General features: G+C 38.8%; 1 long non-coding RNA gene across 1 annotated transcript in view; it reads left to right on the top strand.

Moving 5' to 3' along the window:
* The window catches only part of LOC119506293, a 137,815-nt gene that overhangs the window by 107,773 nt on the left and 17,387 nt on the right, over positions 1-12,655 (top strand). The window contains exon 2 of the long non-coding RNA XR_005210968.1: positions 9,519-9,695. This is a non-coding gene — a long non-coding RNA (uncharacterized LOC119506293). The remainder of the gene's footprint in view (positions 1-9,518; positions 9,696-12,655) is intronic.

The following is a 12,655-nucleotide window of genomic DNA, read 5'->3' on the forward strand; positions in this document are numbered from 1 at the left end:
TTGTTCTACCAGCTTTATCTAAGCTTTCACCTCTAAAAGCTTTCCTAACACCCATGCTCCTCAGATTCCTGGTTTTAAACCTTTATTACTGGTTTGAAGTGGTGCTGCAGCACCTCCCTACCTTCCCCTGAGCAGTGAAAGTCTTGACAACCATTTCCAAAGAAAGTTTCTTTTGATTTTGTCAACCTCAGCCTTTTCTGTGGATGGAGGTGGGTGAACATCTAATTCTGGAAGAACTGGCTTGGGACTATCCTCCTTTCTAATCTTTTAGAGATGGTTTGGAATCTTACTTTAGATTTTGTGGATACTTGGTATATATTGTTTTGTTCTAGGCCTTTGTGTCTCTGCCAAATTTCAAAGGCAACAGAAAGATCTGCATTGAACGTGTTGTGACACTCTGGTGTTGGCTGTTGAGCCTCTTTTGAAGGTCTGTGCCGCTGCTGCCTCCGAGGTGCCCTGACCTCCGTGCCTGGCACATGGAATGGATTTTGTTAGTTGCTCAGGCTGTTCTCTCTGCCTGGAATTCCCTTCCCCAGCTTGAGAAAATCTCTCATCCTATGAGACCAACCTTAAATATCATCTCTTTTTACTAACTTTCTGAGCTCCCTTGTCCAACAGGAATACTTATCTCAGCTGTTTCCCTAATATTTAGGAATCACACCATGAAAATCCTAGGCTTCAGAGTAAGACAGACCTGGGTTTAAATTTGAGCTCAACATCTTCCTAAACTCTGTGTGACCTCAGACAGTTTCCTTAAACTATGAGTCTTTTCATTAGAAAAAAAAAAAAAAAAAGGAAAAATAAACTTTTATTTTATTTGAGAAATTGTAAATATTAAAAGAAGTATTTATATAAAAGAGTGTAATATCATGAATATGGTAAGCAGTCAATAAATTCTACTATTTCTACTAGTTATATTGCTTCTATTACTATTTGTACTACTAGAAGTACTGCAAGTATTTCTAGCACTTGTACTGCTACCACCTCACAAGTAATATACTGCTAATTGTCTAGCTTGGCTTTTTAGTCACAACAATCTGCCATCCACTAGACTAGATTCTTTATATAGGTTACATAATTTAATTTTCCCAACACCCCCATGAAGTAAGTGTAATTATCTTTTTTGACATATGAGGAAACTGAGGTTCAGAGAGATGAAGCAACTTGCCTAAAGTCCCACAGACAGCAAGAGGCAGAGCCGGAAATAAAAATCTAGGTCTGTCTCATGCCAGATCTCCTTCTGGCAACTACCACATTGCACGGTAGAGTTTACAGGCCTTTAATCTGTATTTATCCAATGTCCAGCTGTTAGAGAACAGTGTCACCACTCCTAGTGCTTTTTCTTGTCTGTTAACTTCAGCACAGCTCTACTTCAATGTCAATTCAATTCTGCAAAAATACCCTACTACAAAATACCAGCTTCAGAATTCTCACCAGTGCCCTTTAAATCTGTGGTGGGAGAATCTTTGTAATCTGGTTCTAGGCAGGCAACAGAAGAACTTCTAGGCTGTGAGTTTTCTGAAAAAGCCTCTCCCTGATCCCCACCATACCTCCCTAGAAGCCTTTACAGTGGCTACTGGGTGTCCCTCAAATGTACTCTTTTTGCAGTACCTAGAATTTTAAATGAACAGCCTGAACCAGGCCAGGCTAGTGCTGTTAAATTGTGTCATGCTCACTTGCAATGTATGATACATCCTCCCAGGAAACTGGAAGTGCAAAGTATTTTTCCTTTCCCCTCAGTCTTCCACTTTTGACACTGGCGTAGCTTTTCTTTGAAACCGTGAAGGGTTCTGAATTTTCCAGGGCAAAGACTGAGCTAAAATGTGTAAGGTGAATGGCATCAAATGTCTTGTTTCCTCCTTTCCTAGCAAAGTACAGACCTGCTCCCTATTTACCCTTCATTGAGGACCCAAATTCCTTAGAGCTCTAGGTGACATAGTATTAATCAGAGCCCTCTGTTTCTCCGCAGACCTGCGAGTTGCCTTTTCATGCAATTCTTTTCATTAACCAGGTGTTGCTTGTGGCCAGCTCAAAGCCACCCTTAAAAACCCTCAAAGACTGCAGTTTGATTTAATTTCAGGTAAATCAAACAGTGGGCAAGAACATTTTACCACCATGTGGCTCCATTTCAGAACTCACAAAAATGCCAAATGGTTTGGCTGAGTTCTCAACAGAAATTTTGTTAAGATTTATGGCAGGTTTCACAATAAGCAAGACACAGGGCCAGCTCGTTGGTTGGTAGCTCAGAGATGTAGCAACTTAAAAGCCACAAAAGCTTTGTTTCCTGCTAATGACTTTGCATACAATGCCTCCTTTACTAGGGACCCTATTAAGAATTTTATTTTTCTCCTCAATTTGTGGTAGGAACTTTGAGATGCATCAACATAGAAATATCTGTAATTGAAGGGATGGGAGGTAGATTGGTAGATATCTTCTATACAGTACCAGTTTGCCTCCTCTTGAAAAACCAAACATATATATAATTGGTATTTTTTAAAGAAGTTACCATTTTATCTGCTGGTGAAGTGTTTCTTATTCATCCTCTAAGAAAGACACAGGTAGAATAATGCCTCTTCTGTACAGCTTTTTTTCCCTCCCGGGAAGACATCTCAGGAAGTCCTCCTCACTTCCTACTCCAGATTCCCCAACACTCCTCAGAGGCAAATGTCTTCCTTAGCTTGTACAGTAATTGTCTATTTACTGGGCTACCTATTTGCTTGACTTGTTTCCTTAAAGGAAGGGACTTTGTCTTACACTGGGCCTCCCAACACATGATAGGTGCTCCATAACTATTATAATAACATATCCCTTCATAAAATAATTTAAACTTTAACAGTGATATCATTATCAATATTAAGTTGCAATAATTTATAGTATCGTCAGATGGCTTAATGTATCCAATTTCCAAAAATGTTTGGTTTCAAAAAGAAATAAAATGTCACCATAAAGATAAAATGTTTTTCGCCAATTCCTTCATTTGTTAAGACTGATATTGAATAGTAAAGACAATCACAAATGTAGGAGATGTCTTTAGCTGTCTGGGTCTCCTTTTTAACCTTATGAATTGGGAATAATAAAACTAATTATTCTTGGGAATATTAAAGCTAAATATAAACTTGTTCCTCAAAATTATAGTAGTGAATGAGTGAAATTTTATGAAAGTCTTTGAGTTCGTGACCCGACATTGCATTTCTTCCTTTCTAAGAGCCATCGTATGTGAATAATGGAGCAAGAGGTCTAAGTAGGTGGGTTTTTTAATAGGGAAGGCATGGGGATTACTTGCTATGGAGGCAGAGGCCACATCTCCTTTGTTCAGAGGATTGAGCAACAGCTCTTTACCTAGAGAAGCAGTCCTTTGCACGTGTTATCTCCAAACATTCTTCAAAGAATTCCATAGCTTTTCCTCCTAAGGATTGAAATCTGTAAGCTGAGAGTACTCACTTTTCCTTTCAATTAGTCTGATCTATACTTAGTACTGATTAATCTGCCTTTTTTAGATCTCTAATCTTTGGTTTCCCTACCACACATAAATACATTCACACACACAAACACATGCAAACACAGATACATATATGCAAAATGCACATATACATTTACACATGAATGCATATATACACACAAACACATACACACAACCACTTATACATGCACACATACACAATGCAAACGTGCAACCATGCATACTTGCTGAAATGCACACTATATGCATAAGCATACATGCCACACACAAATATTCATGGACATGCATATATATATATATACACACATTTGCACATGAACATATTTACACAAGCACATACACACATGCACACATTTTCATATGCATGCATACACATACATACCATCTTAGGTGCTTTAAGTCATTTACTAGATTTTATTCTAATTGTCTCATAAGATCCCTAAGTACTTCTGGAATATGGGGAAGGAAACAGAAGCCTAGCTCAGGACATGGTCCTGGATGGAGTCTCGTGAGATTCATGCAGCCTTAAAGGCCAAACCCTTTCGCCCGCTACCAGCATGATGTGAAGTTACATATCACTGGTGTCCTTGTGCAAAAAGGTGGAAATGGGCTAAGACTGCAGTTTAAGTCACTTGAGCTTAATACAAATCCCTCTTTTTTCTTCATTGCAAAAGGGTTTAACCATTGGAATTGCTTCCTGAGAGAGATTGTTGAATACCTCTATAGAAGTATTCAAAAACAGGGCATATTTCCATTTAACCCAGGTAGCATTAGAGTGGATGAATGACCCAGATAGCTTTGTATTGCCCATCTAAGCACTAACATTGTCTGAAGCTTCCTAGAAAATCCTTCTTGAGCACTTGGCAAAATATTTTGCTTTGAAATACCTATGGAGGTAAAAACCTAGATTTAAGGCTTTTTCATCATATGGGTTTTGGACATTTTTATCATTTTACCTCAGTTTCAGAGAGCTTGGCCTACTTATGAATTTCAAGGTTATTTTAAGAGAGAAGCATACAATGTGTTTACAGCTAGGAGCCAGTCAGAACCTAAATTCAAATGCCAGTTCTAGTACTGATTTCTTTGACAAGTCTCTCTCTCTCTTACCCTCTCACCCTCTCACTCTCTCTCCTTGCTTCTGTTTCTCAACAAGCAAATATGATATTTTAAAGACATTCTTTGAAAAATTCAAACCTTGTTTGTATAGATTTTCAAAGATAGTTATATTTTGTAAGAATGAAATTAGAAAATGCCTTTGAAAATTGTAGTTGTAACCCTATTACAGAAAAACAATGCACTGTTTATTATTGTGGTCACTCATTATTTTAAAATTTGTAATTAAAGTGTGATGAAAATACAAAATAACTTATGATTTGAGGATATTCCCAAGACTTTCTGGGAATTCATATTTCTAATTGCTAAATCTTGAAGACTACTATCTGTCAAGAATTTGGATACACTAAATCCTGTCATACGCCATTCCCTGTACTTGGAACACTCCTCCCTACACTTCTGTTAGCTAATTCCTCTTCATCCTTTTAGTCTTGTTATCACAGTCACTTATTCTGCAGAACCTTGCTGGATTCCTGTTTAGAATACGTTCATGTCCCTGAGTGTTCATTTATAGTATGTACCATAACTGACATCACCCTTTTGGTAATTGTTTGAATAATTGTCTGATTGTCTTCCTCCCCACCCCCCCCCCACCCCTCAGCCCCCAGGCTGTAAGCTCTGTGAACAGAGGGATTAGGACTGGTTTTTTGTGTCTCTCTTGTTCATCATTATATCCTCGGTCCTTGCAAAGAACCTAGCACATAAGAAGTCCTCCTTTAGGTAATGAATGAATTTACTGAGCACTTACTCTTTGCTAGGCTCCCAGCTAGGTGCTAGGGAAAAAAAATGGTAAATGCCCCCTGGCCATTCCCTTAAGGAGCTTACATTCTAGTGTAGGAGAGACAAAGAGGAACCAATCATTAAAATGTGCGAATTGCTACAATGCAGGTATGTATAATGGGCCGCAGAAGTATAGACTTGAGTATATGCGTATGCATTAGGACATCTTTCAGGAAGCTGTGTGAATGATTTTCTAATATTCATACTTTGGAAATTTTCAGAGTATTGAGAAAAACTTAAATGTTTCAAAATACATACATTAAACAAATGTTGATTGACCACTTAGTAAGTGTGCCAGTTTGGACATATTACGTCCCCCAGAAAAGCCATATTCTTTAATGCAATCTTGTGGAGGCAGACTGATTAGCCTGTTGATTAGGGTGGAACTTCTGATTGACTTATTTCCATGGAGGTGTGGACCCTACCCATTCAGGGTAGGGCTTGATTAGTTCTGATTTCTTTGTTCTGATTTCTACTGGAGTACTTAAGAGAGCTAAGAGCTGGCACAAATGCTGATGTTTAGAGAGAAATACCCTGGCAGAACAAGCAAAGATGCATAGGAGCTGAAAGAGTGAAGCTGAGAGACATTTTGGAGATGGTCATTGAAAGCTGATGCTTAGAGATGGTTGGAGAAGTGGACAGAAGAACATTTGGAGATGCTAAGCTGAGAGATGAAGCCCAGAGTTTGCCCTGGAGAAGTTAAGAGAGGACTTCCAGATGCTTACAGAGAAAGCTACTGGAATCAGAAGCTGAAAGCAATGCAACCCAAGAGCAAAGGACCAGCAGATGTGCCTTCCCAGCTGACAGAGGTGTTCTGGATGCCATAGGCCATTCTTCAGTGAGGGTATCCTCTTGTTGATGCCTTAGTTTGGACACTTTTATGGCCTTAGGACTGTAAACTTATAACCAAATAAACCCCCTCTATAAAAGCCAATCCGTTTCTGGTATTTTGCATAACGGCAGCATTAGCAAACCAGAAGAGTAAGAAAGACAATTCCTAGGTGCTAGAATACAAAAGTGAACAAATCTGACCCAGACTTTTCCTTTTAAAGAATGATCTGAAGTGTTGAAAATATGTATTTGTTTTTCCTACATATTTGTGTCTAAGCTAGGCCTAGGAATGATTTAATAGAAGGAATGAAAAGCACTCTAATAATAGCAGTGTTTTTCCATTTAAATAATGAAAGCTACCCTTACAAGGCCTTCAGATGATGTCTTTTTCAAATAACTAAAAGGTACTATAAAGAAGTCCATTGATAATAAATGGCTGGTAATTAATATCAAAGTTCTGCCCCTCTGGGTTCGTGTTATCCACCAGAAACCCTCAAAAACAGTGGACTGGTGATACAGAGAATACAATGTATGGTTTCAAAAAAGAAATGTAATGTAATATTATTTTATTTGAGAGCTGTCTGAAAGATGAGCCATCCCTGGGGAAATGAATGCCCTTAAGAGTTCCTTTAACCCCTGGTAGTTTAGGATGTAGCCTTTCTTCTTCTCTCCAGGAGAGGCACCACCACAATGGTGTCAGCCTTACCTGACCTCTGCCAGGACAGATCTGAGTTTGTCACAGACATGCTTTACCTGAGCTGATCCTGGGGCTCAAAGTCACCATACCTGAGAAGCAGAAGTGATTCTCTCCGGGCAAAAGTGAGGTCTGTGAGAAATGACTCCAGTCAGACTGAATAATCAAGTTCCCTTAAAGAGTCTTATTTTGCACTGAAAAAACAAACAAACAAACAAACAAACAAACTCAGAGAAGTCCCTGAAAGAGCACACTTCTCAAGCTCATTTCACTATAATTGTCAGCCTCTATTTCAAAAACTCCAAACTAGAACCTGGGAAGACTGTTCCTTGCCTACTGCAAAGAGGCTAATGTGGCTGGAGCAGAGTGGACATGGGGGAGAGTGGAGCAAGGTGAGGGCAGAGGTGCCTGGGGTATCCCTTCTGGCCCCTGTGCCCCTGTGAGGCCTGTAAACCATAGCTACACTGGGCCTTTTGTTCTGAGAGAGCTGTGAAGCTTCTGGAGGGTTCGGAGCTGAGGAGTAAAGACCTGGAGTTATCTAGGGAAGTGTCTTACCCAGGGGGCCCATCTGCCTTCAAACAGCAGCAAGTTGCACATTTGTCATTATTTTCATGTTTTAACAGGTCTTTATTCATTTTGATATTAGAATTGCTGATTACTGCAGTTTGGTAGAGCAGTCGACCGGTGGTTCCCATAAGTAATAACTTGGATAGCTACAGCTCTAGAAATTGCAGGATGTAGCTAGGGTAAATCTTGCATTTAAGAACCTAGAATAATTGCCTTCTCTTATATTTTAACCTATCCATGCTTCTTTCTTGCTTGGAACCAGACCTTCTACTCCCTCCTCTCCGTTCTATCTTAGTCCATGTTTCTGACCCAAATTATATTTCCCAATAAGAGTACTTTCTGTCAGATTTCACCTACTCTCCTCCCTCCCACCTTAAATGAAGCCTGGTGATGATGTTTGCTGTTTAAATGACATGGATTAGAAGAAGATAGTCATTGCTTCTTGAAATCCCTTAACCCTTCTTCTTCCATAAAATGGATGTGCTAGTATCTATGTCTGAAAATTGTTGCAAGAAACAAATGAGTTACAACCATTAAAAAGCTAGTGAATTTCCTGGAACTTTCCTTTTTACTTTGTTTCTCTTTCCATTAAATGATTTGACTTTTAACCATTCTCCTTTTGTTCCTAGTCTTAGTGTTCATTGATGCAAAAACAATATCAATCGAATATAATGATTTGCTCAAATTTCTTTGGAGCTTATCTATTATAATTAATGCTATCCTTTAAAAAATAAATCATTATATTACATTCATGCATTAATCATGAATATAATTCACAAATATTTGACGAGAATTATGCTGTTGCAGATGCAGAAGTAAATACAGATATAGATACAGAAGCATATGGGACTGACTACCTTATGTAACGGAGTACGTGCTCTAGCAGGGAGGATAGACATTTAACGAAGTACAGGCATTTAATAAGACTTCTTAGTAGCACAATTAGGGGACCACACCATATTATAGAGGTGCCTAAAGGGGAGAATTAAAGGAGTCTGAACCTTTGATGACTAAAAACAATGTTCAGAAGTAATTAATTTATTGCTTTTGGTGTAAGAAAAATCCTCCACATTTCACTAATATTTTTCCTTTACCCAATTTAGGGGATAGTTTTATTTCCTAATTTAGGCTTTAAAAGATGCTGATTTGGATTCCTCTCTATGGTATACTTTGATATTGCCAAAGGGGGTGGCAAAACCAACCCCCCACATTTTCAGAGGCCCACTGCAGTTCCTCTGTGATAGGCAACTGCTAGGCATAGGTTTTGGATTTGGTGAGTGTGATGAAATCTGGCAAGCCAATCCACCCATTTTTCCAAATTACCCAAGCTTTCTTCACTGTGACTTTACCAGCATCCATTGGTGCAAACATTTCCAACTTACTCTTTTGGTATTTCAGTAAATTATATTCTACCTCCAAGGATGGAAAATAGCAACATTCTTAAATTATACATAAGAATTTCTTTCCAGGCAGCCAGAGTGGAATTAAAGGGTAACACTGACTCTGGATTAGAAGGACTTTTTATCACTGAAATTAAATTGGGTTTCCCTGTTCTTGATTGTCTCCTCTTCTTTGGTAAAAGAATCATGTGGTTGTTCTCTATTTGAAAAAAAGAGGAAAGCACATGATTATAATGTAGTGTAATGACTGATAAGGAGAATCTGTAACTTGGACATTTTGTGTATCAGGAGATTCCTTTCTTTATGGTGCTGTCATGGAGCTTGGATACTTTACAAACCTACTGTGCTTGACAAGCTTGTGCTAATTTGCATAGTCTCACATCACTCCCAATTTATGTCTCACGCTAGGAATATACACAGAGCTCCTTGGATTCTAACTTCTCTAGCTAGAAATGCAATTTCCAAGCAGGTAAGAAGGAGAAAGAGACAAGGAATGGCTACATCTTTTGCCCCCTTCAGAATTCTTAGCCTGAACCCTTTCAGCTCTCCAGATTCCCAAGAAACCTTGAAGTTGGGAACATGAGGCCAATGGAATTCTAGTCAATCCGCGTATTTATGTATTTGGAAAACAGCTACTGATATGAGTACTTGTTTGCCATGTGCTCTATTGCAGCCCTCCCAGACCTGATGAAAGCTGTGATTGCTCTGGATTTCCACTAGAGACCTCTATCCGATCGCAGGAGGGCTGGGGAGCAGTTTGCATCACTGGGCGTTTCTCTACAAGCAACAGAGAAGTTTGCCAATTGCCCCTGGGAAGAGGTGGAGTTTACCATCAGAGGAAAATAATTCTGTAATGTCCTTCCCTCCCACCCCACTCTCTCTCTCATTTTTTTTTTAAAGCAAATTGGGGCTTATCCAAGCAGATGTGTTATGAAATGCTGAAAAGGGAAGAATTTCTGTATCTTAAAGCAATGCTATAGAAATGACAAAATAGAGATGTTTACAAGTCAAAGGCCCCTTCTGCCAGTTGCTGTCCAGACCAACGTTTGGAGACCAGGCTCAACTCTAGGAGTTTGAGAACCTTTCTTGTCAGGTCCACTGGAAAGATCAGCTCAACTCACTGTCAGTGAACTCTGGAAGCTATTAGCAAGCTAAACAAAGTGCTCCTCCTATCCCTCCATACCCTAGTTTTTAACTGCAACCCCTATGCAGCCTAGATGTTAGCCTAGATGCAAGAAATGAAGTCATAATCTCATGCAACAGAAACAGATGGGACACATCTGTAAGGAGAGACTGGTAGATGAGGTTTCACCATTTTTCCTAATGGTCTGTAATAGAAGCAGAGGGCCAAAAGTGAAAATAATCTCCCCTCATTTAACCTGTGCCCCTGTGAAAAATTGCTATAGCTTATATTTCAGAAAATGAGCGGAACTAATTCTGCCCTCTATCCTTGGTTTCCACTACACTACAGCGTTCAAAATAGAATCATGATAGGATTAGGTCAATGAGTCCACAAGGCCGTTTGGGGATTGTGTCACCAGGTAAGTGATCAAAATTTCTCCAGAGACCCTGTAGCATTCTGTTTTCTCCGAGAAAATTATGGATTCTTTTCATGTTTTTAAGAAAAACCTCACTGTTAATTTAGGTAGGCAATCAATTGCTCATTCATTAATTCATCTATTTATCGAATGCCTGCCATGTGCCAGTCACTGTGATTTGCACGGAAAACATAACTGGAGATGCTCAAGGGCTCAAGTGGGAGCTCTTAAAATTGGACCCACAGATTCCTAAAAGTAAATGACTCTTTAAGGCGTCTGTGACTCTACAAGTCTAAAACTCTAATCCTTAAAGAGATTGATGGAAAAATTGGTTGAAAACCATTACAGAGGCTGACAGTTATGTAAGCAGATAATTAGGAGACTACATTAGAATTACCATACAATAGAACTATGTACAGTATCTTACGAGCTCACAGGTGATGTTATCATGACTGTCTTTGAAGACCGGGTTGAGGAAGGTCACAGAGGGGAGGTAGCATTTGTGTTTCATATAAAAGATGAGTAGAGAATTCTTCAGGTGGCTTACGAGAATGGCAGACAGAAGTCAGTGTGTCCTGAGGGGAAGTTCACCTCCAGAGTCTGAGACGACCCTACAAGTTGAAGCATGATTGGTATTTTCTCTACTGCACTTGGCAAATCAAGTGTGCTTTGCCATCAGTCGACTGTTAACAGGAAGAGGGATTCCACAGGCATGCGTGCCCTGGCTGACCACAGGTGGCTGAGAGCACATGCAGATACAGAATACCCAAAAGTGGGTGTGGAATGATCAAAAAGATTTCAAGTGCTTGGTGCTATGCCAGGGTTGCCAGAGTGCCAAACCTCAGCACTCGGACTCCATAACCTGACCTGGAGAAGAGGACGGAAGTCTGCACAGGGGTTTGGGGGAGCTGGTCTAAGTCCTGCAACTGACCAGCTGCCCTTAAGGCCAAGTCATTTAATTACCACTAGCCTCTGTAGCTAGGCATAATAGTTACTATTTATTTGAGGATCTCCATGTACTAGCAACTGTGCTAGTTGAATTACCTGCTTGTTTCATTTAATTCTCCCAACATCCTGCAAGGCAAGTTTCTTCTTCCTCATTTTACAAATGAGGAAACTGTAGTCAGATAATTTAAATAACTCCACCAAGTAAGGCAGCAAAAAAGTGGTGGTGCTTGCATCTCTCTAACTCCAAGGCCCATAACCATTTAGGTTCATCTCATTCACTTCATGGAGAGCAGGGGTTGGGTTAGTCTCCAGCTTGACAATTCAACTGTGTTTTAAATGTCACCATTTTAAGGCTGTTGACTTATGATTGAAACAACAGCTGCAAGTATAATTTGACCTGGCTAGAATAAGGCATTAGGCATATGTTGCTGATCTGAGAAGTTAGAGGGTAGAGCTTTTCTGCAAATATGCCAAGTTTTTATGGTAATGACAGTGTTTGATATGAAATTTACAGGATATATTTGTGGCTAAAATTCAACAGTTTCCTTTTTGCTCTGGATCTCGTCACTGAGTTGATTCCACCTTGAAAGAAGAATTTGAAATAAGTAACAAAGTGTCTTCTCAAAATGTTTCAAATTATAATATTTTAATTTTAATCTGAGAATAATTACTTTATTAGGATCTACTTATAAAATTTGACCATAGCACAGTAAATTATAAGCCAGAGATTTTGTTAAGAGAATGAGGTTGGTCTACCTTATGGATAAATATTGTCATATTTTATGGTAGGTTGGGAATAAAAAGCAGCAGCATATTTTAGGCATAAATTAAAATTATGGCTTTATGTTTGCAAAGAAGCTTTCACTTCCAGTGCAATCTTTCTTTAATCCCTTCTCATTGTTTTAAAATTTCTCTCATTATAATTCAGAATGTAATACCTAATATTTTTTCTTTCTATATGTCAAAGTGGCTTATGCAATATATTTGCATTATCCATGCAGCAAGTGTCATAATCTGAGAAATGAACAGTCAAGAAATGCAATCCTCTCATAACATCTTTGACAGCTTGGTTTACTTCAAATGAAAAATGCAGTTTTATTTAAAGAATCCACACAAAATCTTTAAATCAAGCAATTGTTTGGAGGAATTTCATAAATACTAAGAATCCCAGTAATTGCATTTCTTCATATTAAAAAAAATAGACTACAGTCGTATTAAAAGTAACCTCTGTCTGCTGTATTTTCTAACTATATACTTAAAGTTGAAGAGTTTGTGTATGCAGTACAACATGTTACAAAAATACCATTCTATCAAGAATACCAAT

Source organism: Choloepus didactylus, chromosome 11 (assembly GCF_015220235.1).
Source record: "Choloepus didactylus isolate mChoDid1 chromosome 11, mChoDid1.pri, whole genome shotgun sequence".
NCBI classification, from domain to species: Eukaryota; Metazoa; Chordata; class Mammalia; order Pilosa; family Megalonychidae; genus Choloepus; species Choloepus didactylus.